The 10154-nt window shown below is 43.3% G+C and overlaps 1 long non-coding RNA gene across 1 annotated transcript; it reads right to left on the bottom strand.

Moving 5' to 3' along the window:
* Positions 1-3437: 3437 nt before the first annotated feature.
* Positions 3438-3909, bottom strand: LOC136835239 (uncharacterized). Its single transcript, XR_010852063.1, has 2 exons — positions 3780-3909; positions 3438-3558 (listed from the first exon to the last, which is right to left on the bottom strand). It is a non-coding gene; the product is annotated as an uncharacterized lncRNA (long non-coding RNA).
* Positions 3910-10154: the final 6245 nt, after the last annotated feature.

Genomic DNA, 10154 nt, shown 5'->3' with positions numbered 1-10154 from the left:
TCCATTTTTCTTTTTGCTCTCTACTTTTTCCACAAAGATTCGATGTTATTTTTCAACCTACCAAGTGCCTTAGCATTACCTCTGTACTATATTATGTTATCCACCGTTCCATTGTTTGTCTCATTCTTTTCCTGCGCGTTTAAACTCTTATCTTTCGTTTGCTACCTATTATTTCATTTTCCTCCATTTTTTCTTCCTCTCCCCATTTTTACCCCCACAAAGCACGTTCCTTCTCCTCAAGAGATGATGACTGGAAAGAGCCGATAAATATCTTTTCTCATATTGGATCACACATAGATATTACCCTTCTTATATTTTTCTTATATTTTCGAAGCATCTTTCTTAAATTATTATATACCTTAGTCAATGTTTTCAGATATAGCATGCAGTACTGTTCACGAATTTCATAACATCGCTCTATCTCTCTCAAACCCTTTTTCATCTTTGGAGAAAGTAATTGATCATATATATATATATATATATATATATATATATATATATATATATATATATATATATATATATATATATATATATATATATATATAAACAAATATAATGATGATATTAACAATCAGGAAATTCTGACATGGGTACTGGAAATTCTTCTTGAGCTTAATGTGGACATATATTGCAAAGAAAAGCGTTATTCATCATAGCCAAGTTTCTTTCTCTCGAAGCTTTACTCCAGAAAAGAAATCATTTAGAAAATATGATTTTATGTTTTCCTAAATAAAATCAATAATACTAAACATCATTCTTTACTTTAAACGGAATCAAATATGCAACCACTCTCCAAGTAAGGTCGACCAAGAAAAATGTTCATACTTTATGATCCCCTTCTGTTCTTTTCTGCTGCTTAATTAAAGAACATCTTCTGGATTTTGATCATGAGAGTTATCGAGTTCTCTGTACATCGTATAATCAAGGCCACCGAAAATAGATCTAACTTTCGGTTTTATGTTATGTTAGGCCCCACTCAAGGGAGATGTTAACCTTGAAGAAAAGAGAAAAAGAATAATAGGATAGGATGCAAACAGCAGCATGCGTAAAGGAGCAATTTTAGATTGGCAATATATTTAAAAAAATGCCAAACATTAGAATCTGAAATTATGATCCTCTGTAACGAATGACCCATACGAATTACCAAAATTGTTTTAGTTTATCTACTTTCACTCGCTGTGTTTTTATTTTCACAGGCATAATTAAAATTGCATAAAAAAATATCAGAGGCAGAAATTCAGTAAATTCCCTGTACGTTTAACTGCAGCTATGGGACGTGACAAATATGGACCCTAAAATCACTGAACTAATTATTTTTTGTTGTAATCCCTCGCATACAACGCTTACAGTTAATAAGGACTTCCATCTTAAAATAGTAATATTCCAGTTGGGTAACGCACACGATATTCTGATCAGGTAGAATCGGATTGCCTGTAAATTTTTCATCACCCCATTTAGCTGCCATTGCTTTAAGCTCCCTTCCCAACGTCAATAGGCGTATTTACATGTATGTATGTATACGTTGTGCCCGCCAAGAGCGAGCAGGGATGTGAATGTTGTTGTCATAGCACAGATTATTCTTTTTCCTATGAAAGTATTAGAAATATTTATGTTTCAGTCCGTTCATAAGTCTTTCATAATCTCTGACAACTAAGCTGTGAGGTGTTTATGTGTCCACTCGTGTGTTTTCAAAGAATTTTTGTAGACAGGTAGACCGGGAGTCCTAGAGTTACTTAGAACTAGAAATTTACACACCCACACACACACACACATATATGTGTTTGTGTAAATTTCTAGTTCTAAGTAACTCTAGGATGTGTGTGTGTGTGTCTGGGTGAATGTGCGTGAATGTTTGTAATTTTAATTGTCACAATCACGTCATAACTTCTCGACTTTTTTGTCATTAAATGAAGACTCTCACCATGCATCCGTGGCAGTATGAGAAACCATGCTCGAGATGTTCCAGGGATAAATTACTGACTTAGTTTGCTCTCAGACTAATAAAAGTCTTATTCAGTTTATGGATTTGTGTATCTGTCGAATTCGGAACCAATTCACTATGGCTGGCTAGACAAATTCGTAAAACATTGATGGTCAAAATCACCTTCCAACCTTGTTTATAAATCGAGGTTCGAGCCTTGGCCGATGCAGAAGTAATTATCAATTATAATTCCCCTTGGATGTAAGTTATTCCCAAGGTCTAGTGACTTTCATATCATATATGAAAGTATAAGTGACAAAAATTCCTCTCCCCCTCCCCTACCTCTACCACCTCCCACCCTCCTCCCCTCTCTCTTCCCGCCCCCCTTAATCCTTCCTTGCCCCTCCCATTCCTCTTCCCCCTCCCATCTCCCTCCCCTTCAATCTTCCATCCCATTCCCCTCCCCTTCCCATTCCATCTTCCATCTCCTTCCCCCCCCACTTCCCCTTCTCCTTCCCCATTCCCCTTACCTCTTCCCTCACCCACCCCTTAAACAGGGCTGGTGGTGCTCGTAGACTTTGTAACTTATATGGTATTTAAATTATGGAATGTTTATGTATTTCTGTTGTTTGTTGACAGAGAATTTCAAACCGCCCATTTAATCATATCCTTGTAATTTCTCGTACTTAATCAATATAGCTTAAAAGAAACATACAAGCAGGTTTATTAATATTACTACTAATGCTTCTATATTGCTAATTTTATTCTGAGATATTATACTATATATACAGTTTTATATATCAGACAACATACATGTTTTATACTTATACTATATATATATATATATTATATATAGATAGTATATATATATATATGTATATATATATATATATATATATATATATATATATATATATATATATATATATATATATATATATATATATATATATATATATATATATATATATATATAACATAATAGCCACAATGCCCTCTTAACTTCTCTAATTCTTGGTGTTTTTTCGGATAAGCTTGTTACTACAAAGCCTTGAGATCCAAGTGCAAGAAATTGAAGTGGCTCTGATGTCCGGTAGCGGGAAACGAATCCGTATCACCATAATCACAAGAAGGTCACGTTGCCGACCTGACCACGAGAATGCTATTACAATTACATATGCATCTGGTAAAGTAATATATATATATATATATATATATATATATATATATATATATATATATATATATATATATATATATATATATATATATATATATATATATATATATATATATATATATATATATATATATATATATATTTTTACGTTTTTCCGTGGTTTTAGTTTGAAATATGCTCTGTGAGACAGGTAGCAACAGTTTAAGTTAATTTAGCCTTGTGATTCTGACTTCGTGGGTACGGGAAAACGTAAAAAAAGAGGAAAACAAAGGAGAATTTCATATGAGCATAGGGCTCTGGTTACTGAGGGAAATATTACGTAAAACACGTGGGCACATTTAAAGTAGTGTATTTACATAAATGACATTAGTACGGGAAAGAGGAACTCAGTAGGTTGAATGAAACTGGGGAATTCCAGCCACAGTCCGAGAAGCTTCCACGAAATAGCATCCCTCTGAAATGAGAGATATGCACATTATACGCCAGTAATGAAAATAGACAAAAGAATAATGAATTCGAGGCTGCACTGAGGGTGCCAAAGGAGTAATAAAGAATTAATACTGCCGATGCAAGAGGCGCACGGACATTAGACAAGGGAGATTTCTGGCTTTCTCTTTAGGAAAATATTACGAGACAAAAGCGTGACTGAAATGGGGCTCTTCCAGGGCACTTTACCTTAGCAGATTTTCCGAGGGCGTGTAGAAGGCGGTCCGTGGATGACTTGCGATTTCCGAGGACGAGTTTCTTCCACGTGGTGAGATGCAAGGGCTTCCGTAAAGGGGCAAGGCGATGGGGACTCCTCGAAACTCAAGCAATGGCGTGTGGGCTCGAGGAATACGGTCGAAGGGCACGAGGAGAAGTATACTTTGGAAAGGGCCACGTGGTTAGGATGCAAGGGCATCGATGGGGCCAGGTGTTGAGGACGTCTTCACAAGTTCACTCCATATCTTCCAGCCCGCGTGTGTCTGGGACCTCGTGGGCTTTGCCTTTATCCCCCCTTTGGGGCAGGGGGCGTCCATCACAGATGCTTTGACTCATTGCACCTGCTGCCCGCAGGGGAGGTTTTGGCCTGTAGGAGAAACGCCCAAGCCAGATTACTTTTGCCTCGAAGGAAAGATCTTTATCAAAAATGGGAGCGCCTTTAATCTTTTAACCCTTGTTTTTAAGTCGATAGACAGATGGTCTATCGATCGGCCGCTGGCTGGCAGTAAATGAACAACCAACAACAACAAAGGAGGGGGAGGTAATTTGCTAGCGAATTCTTGCTAATCATAATACCTCCCCATACAAGATGATGTACATACCTCCTTCGGTGTGTACATCGATATTCAAGAATGAGCGGCAAATGCTTTACGTTACTCTACATTCTGCCTTGCAATGAACTTTACTCCTAAGGGTTTTATGAAGCTGAGACATTACTTTTAATAACACATTGGGACAATTTTCGTTAACAGAACGCAAAGTGATTTAAACACTTGCAAAAGAATAATTACTTTAGATTTGGTTATCCACTGTAACTTTATAAAGTGACTCGAACAATTGTGAATTAATTAAGATTATAGGACCACGTATATGAGGCTATGGCCAACAAATGAAAAGAAAGGTTATTGTTCAAGAATTAAAATACACGGTTACTTAATTTTAGATAAAATGCATGCGGTTAGTACAATCTGCCTTGAAGAGGCTGTGTAAATGAAAAACAGCGTTTATTTTTGTAAATGACATCCCCTTTTACACGATACTGTAATGACTATACATATTCGCATTGATAATTTATCTTCGTTTTAACGTACTTGGCTCAGCTATCGTTCAACGCGAGCTGAGGGATGACCCACACACCGGGAATTTGACAGTCGTGTGCGGGCGAGAGTATTCGCGAGGTTTTAATTCGCTAACCTTAAACTACGCTAATTTTATGCGTCTACTGCCAACTCAATGTTATGACGGGGCGAGCAGACAAAAGATGTGGGGTAGGACAAACAGAGATCTTGGAAGGAATGGAAGGGGGAAAAGGGATAATAATAACAAAAGGATAATTACCAAGACGTTACGAATGAAACTTGACCGCATAAGAAAGGCGGGACACGTCTCTCAGAGCTTACGAAAGGGGCATTTAAATCACAAGGGCAAGAGTTTATGACTCGCGATTCATTAAAATAAAGATAACTAAATGACTAAAAGAAAGTAAATGATATTGGCAGAAGAGCTAAGGGAAAAAGAGTGAGGTTTTATTGTGTTAGGCGGGAATTTATCGTCCTTTGCCTATAAATTACGGCCCGGACTATCACTTCAGTCCCAGGGCGAGAAAGTGCACCCGAAGGGGCGACTCCTTCAGGAGGGGCTGACACGCACGCCCGGTGCCAAGGTATGGGCGCAAGGGCGTGCCACTTCTCACTCTGTTATTCTTAATGATTTATACATTGTGTGGGGAATGGTATCCCGTATTTAATTGCCTCTTGTGGGGATAATTTAAGGGAAGATTAGTAGAGGATGGTAAGAGATAGCAGTTCCTGAGGAACGGAAGAAGATAGAGGAGGGTCTGACATCCCTTCTGGATTAGGGGTGCCAAGACCTTCGAAAAATGAAATGGTGGCACAGGTGCCATGGGAGCTCTAGAGCTCTTTGTAAATTACCTGGAATGTCCCACGCCCGTGGTAATTTCGCCTCGAGTCTTTCTTAATGGGACAGTCGTCCTCGGCCGGGGAAGCGGAGGGCCCGCGACCGGAGGGCGGCACGGAGTACCACCTGGGCCTGCTGATGCGACAGCTGACGCAGGAGTGTTCCGTGCGGGTTCTACCATGATCCGTCGCGGCTCTTGTAGTTCATCGGCCAAGTGAGATATGGCAGAATCCTGACTTGCAATTGCGTCGGCGACGGGCTGGGGCAGAGAGGAGGCGGTCGGGGGCGGCGTGAGCGGCTCGCAGGTAACGATGACCAGCTCAGGCACGGGTTGCGAGGCCGCACCTGCAGGTGAGCTTCCGCGGTGGTCGGGAGGAACCGTCTCTCTGACCGACGCTGGTAGCGGTGCCAGGCCGGGGGAAGAGAGGGGGGGTCCTGAGTTGGATCCCGTGAATGGAGATCGGCGTAGCGCTCTGGCGCTGGCACTAGGGCAGAGTCAGGCGCTATCAGAGGTTTCTTGGGCTCGTCGGTCAGGACGGACGAAGCTTGGCCCTGCTCGGGGCATGCAAGTGGCACCGGCAGGAATTTGGCATCTCCTGAAGGGAGATTTGATTGGGGCCCTGGCACTGGCACTGAGGCAGGGCCGGGCACTGGAATGGGATCGGGAACCGATCGAGGGGCACTGTACATTGTACTCAGGTGGCACTGGTGGGGACTGCACGTCCTCCTGGTACCCAGGGGGCGCCAGTCTTGGCTGAGGGAGAAGCGGGGGAGGACTACTCGCGCCCGCGGAATGATTCGGGGAATGTGGACCCCTAGATTGTCGTGATTTCGGTGGGGACTGAAAGTCCTGTCCCAGGATGACGTCATAGCCTCCAGGGAGATGGCTTGCTACTGCAAGATTGCAAATTTTGGATTGGTGAGGTCTTGTGACTCTCAATTGGACCGTAGGGAGTATCATTTTGAACTGATTTATTCCCTCGATCGTGACGAGTTTTCGTCTATTGACGATAGCTCCGTGGGAACTCTGTCCCTTCGGATGAGGGAGATTTGCGCGCCGAGTCCTCGAAAGCAGTGACTCGGCGCGCGGGCTCGCTACCTCGTGGAGGGGCCACGATACAGGCCCTTCGGCGGGAGGGCCTAATGACTGGGGATCTGTGACGGCCAAGGCGACGGTGGGAGTAGTTGATTTATTATTGCGTGGGCATTTCGCCCATGCGGGAGAATGGCCATAGACCTTGCACGCCGTGCAAAAGGTCTGGCTAAAATCTTTCCGCGCTGCCCCTGTGGAGGGCGCAGGCGAGTTATTTGTCGGTTTTCCGGGAGAGAGGAGCCAGTTTCTTGTTCCGGCACTGTTCGGAGGAATGCCCGTTTTCTTGCAATAATGGCAAGTTAGGGGCTTGCCCGAGTTCCCATTTTTGTGGGAATTTGAACCTCCGAGGAGGGACGGGGGATTTATCTTCCGCCCCATGGATCCTTCTTGAGGGTGGTGGGTTTCCCACATATCTGCTATTCGGCAACACTCGGTGAGTGTTGCTGGGGCTTTTTCCACTATATGAGTGGCGAGGGCAGGAGGGGCGTGGCGCGGAAATGCTCGAATTTAAACCGCTCGAGTACCTCGGCGGTGTTAGTGGCTCCTTCGGAATCGAGCCATTTTGTCAACGCCCGCTCCGAATGGTACGCCCAATCGGACCAAGTCTGGCCTGCTTCTCTGGGCTGCTCTCTCCAACGTCTCCTCCACCGCTCGGGGGTAATCTCGTACGCCTTCGTAACTGCTTGGCGTACGGCTTCCCAGTTTCCCCGATCGTCTGCGGGAAGGGCGTGGTAGGCAACGAGGGCCTTTCCGCCCAGGAATTTAGTGAGAACAAGGGAGAGTTCCGCGGGGGAGAGATCGCAGCACTCCAGGACTCGTTCGGCCCTTTCAAGCCATACTTCAGGCTCGGACTCCGTCCATTTTGGCATGAACGAGTGAGCTTGGCTGAGGGCACTCATTCCCGCGGCAGGGGCCGGGGGGGTGGCGTGCTGTCGTTCTAGCACCTGGAGCTCATGGGCGCGTTCTCTCTCTCTCTCACGTTCTCTCTCCCTCTCTGCACGTTCTTTTTCCTCTCTCTGCACGTTCTTTTTCCTCCCGTTGTTCTTGAGCGATTCTTTCTCTCTCTCCTCTCGTTGTTCTTGGGCAATTCGTTCCTCTCTCTCTCTCTGCACGTTCTTTATCCTTCTCTGCACGTTCTTTTCCTTCTCCTGCTCTTGGGCAATTCTTGCCCTCTCTCTCTCTCCACGTTCTCTTTCTCTCTCCTCACGTTCTCTTGCTCTCTCCCGCCTTGGCATCGTCCACTCGCTCTTGAACCCATGCTCTCAGATCTTGCCCGATAGTCCCATGTCCTTCCCAGCGGACATGTAGAATTTGAAATCCTCGTTTTGTTGGGCTCTGGTATTAGCCATTTTGAAATAATGGTTATATGATATGTCTGAAAAGACTCAGGTTGTCTGAAAAGACTCAATTGCAGGAATCTGAAACACTCAATGGTTCAGACTGCAGGAGAATGGATCTGTCTGAATAAGACAGGTGATTAGTAAGTCTGAGGAGACTTTTTTGTTAAAATTTGATATGTCTTGGAAAGACGTGGTTGTTCTTGGCGAACGAATTTTAATATGTGTCTCGGAAGACGTAGTTGGATTTTGTCACGCTCGGACTTGGCCGGCTGTAGCGTGAAGTTAAGGAGTTGTTCTAACGAACTAGAATGATCAGTCCCGTAAGGGCTTAGATGTGTGTGAACTACACTATATAATGTCTCAAAAGGACTTAATTTTGGGTTCCCGCAGGAATGAGAAATTCTCGCCTCGTGCGACTCTGAGGACTGGAATTTGGAGAAATTCTTGTAGAATTTTAGGAGTCTCTGAGGACTAGAATTTGGAGAAATTCTCGCCACGTGCGACGTAGAATTTTAGGAGTCTCTGAGGACTGGAGTTTGGAGGAATTCTCGCCACGTGCGACGTAGAATTTTAGGAGTCTCTGAGGACTGGAATTTGGAGAAATTCTCGCCACGTGCGACGTAGAATTTTAGGAGTCTCTGAGGACTGGAATTTGGAGAAATTCTCGCCACGTGACGTAGAATTTTAGGAGTCTCTGAGGACTGGAATTTGGAGAAATTCTCGCCACGTGCGACGTAGAATTTTAGGAGTCACTGAGGACTGGAATTTGGAGAAATTCTCGCCACGTCTTACGTAGAATTTTAGGAGTCTCTGAGGACTGGAATTTGGAGAAATTCTCGCCACGTGCGACGTAGAATTTTAGGAGTCTCTGAGGACTGGAATTTGGAGAATTTTAGAATTTTAGAGTCACTTAGGACTTGGAATTTGTGGAATTGGGAGGAATTCTCGCCACGTCCCGTTTTTAGGAGTCACTTAGGACTTGAATTACGATTCGTCCCTTAGGACTTAGAAATTACTAACGGAAACCCAAAGAAAAATGTTTGCTGGGAAATGAATGGGGAAAAAAAATGCTACACACGCGGGCATGGGCGGGGTGCAGGTCGTTTGGCCAACACCGGAGGTATTTTTAGATTCTGGGTGAATGAACCAGTATATTTATATACCGTCTGGGATTCCGGGAATTTCCCAGTCGTCTGAGAGATAACAGTACAACGGCCTAGTAATTTTCCCTATAAGCGGAGTTTAAATTTCGCTTTCCTAACACCTAACTCGAATTCTGACTACACTGAGAGAATTGTCAGCAATGCAAGCTGACTTCGTCGTGTCCCACGGAATTTTATTCGCGCCTAAATAACAGTTCGCTAATTCGAAATGCGAAGTAAAATTTATCACAGAGGAATTTCTTTCGCACTATTCCTCGAAGCAAGGATATGGCAAAGATTTTAACACAGGAATTTTCGCACTATTCCTCGAAGCAAAAGATATGGCAAAGATTTTAACACAGAGGAATTTCGCACTATTCCTCGAAGCAAAGGATGGTTAGCACTGGTTATTTCCTAACTACCTATCCTGAAAGGCATGCATTAACGAATCTAATACGGCGGTTCTTTTCTCTCAGTGATTACATGCGTCCCTATTTCTAATTCCTAGAACAGTCACGATTGTAAAAAGGTTTTGCTAAGATAAACACATTACTTACGTGGAATTTTCTGGATCTGTGTGCTGGTTTTACACATAAGGTTCGTAATTGTCTCGTACCCAGCTTAGCTTTGCTAATAGCTGATCTGGCAAGTTGCAAATGCAATAAAGCAACACTAGGGAACTGCAACTGCAAAACGAGATCTATGGCCAGGTCGCCATTTTTACGTTTTTCCGTGGTTTTAGTTTGAAATATGCTCTGTGAGACAGGTAGCAACAGTTTAAGTTAATTTAGCCTTGTGATTCTGACTTCGTGGGTACAGGAAAACGTAAAAAAGAGAGGAAAACAAAGGAGAATTT

Source organism: Macrobrachium rosenbergii, chromosome 55 (genome assembly GCF_040412425.1).
Source record: "Macrobrachium rosenbergii isolate ZJJX-2024 chromosome 55, ASM4041242v1, whole genome shotgun sequence".
Classification (NCBI taxonomy): domain Eukaryota; kingdom Metazoa; phylum Arthropoda; class Malacostraca; order Decapoda; family Palaemonidae; genus Macrobrachium; species Macrobrachium rosenbergii.
This window is presented reverse-complemented; position numbering and strand designations above follow the sequence as displayed.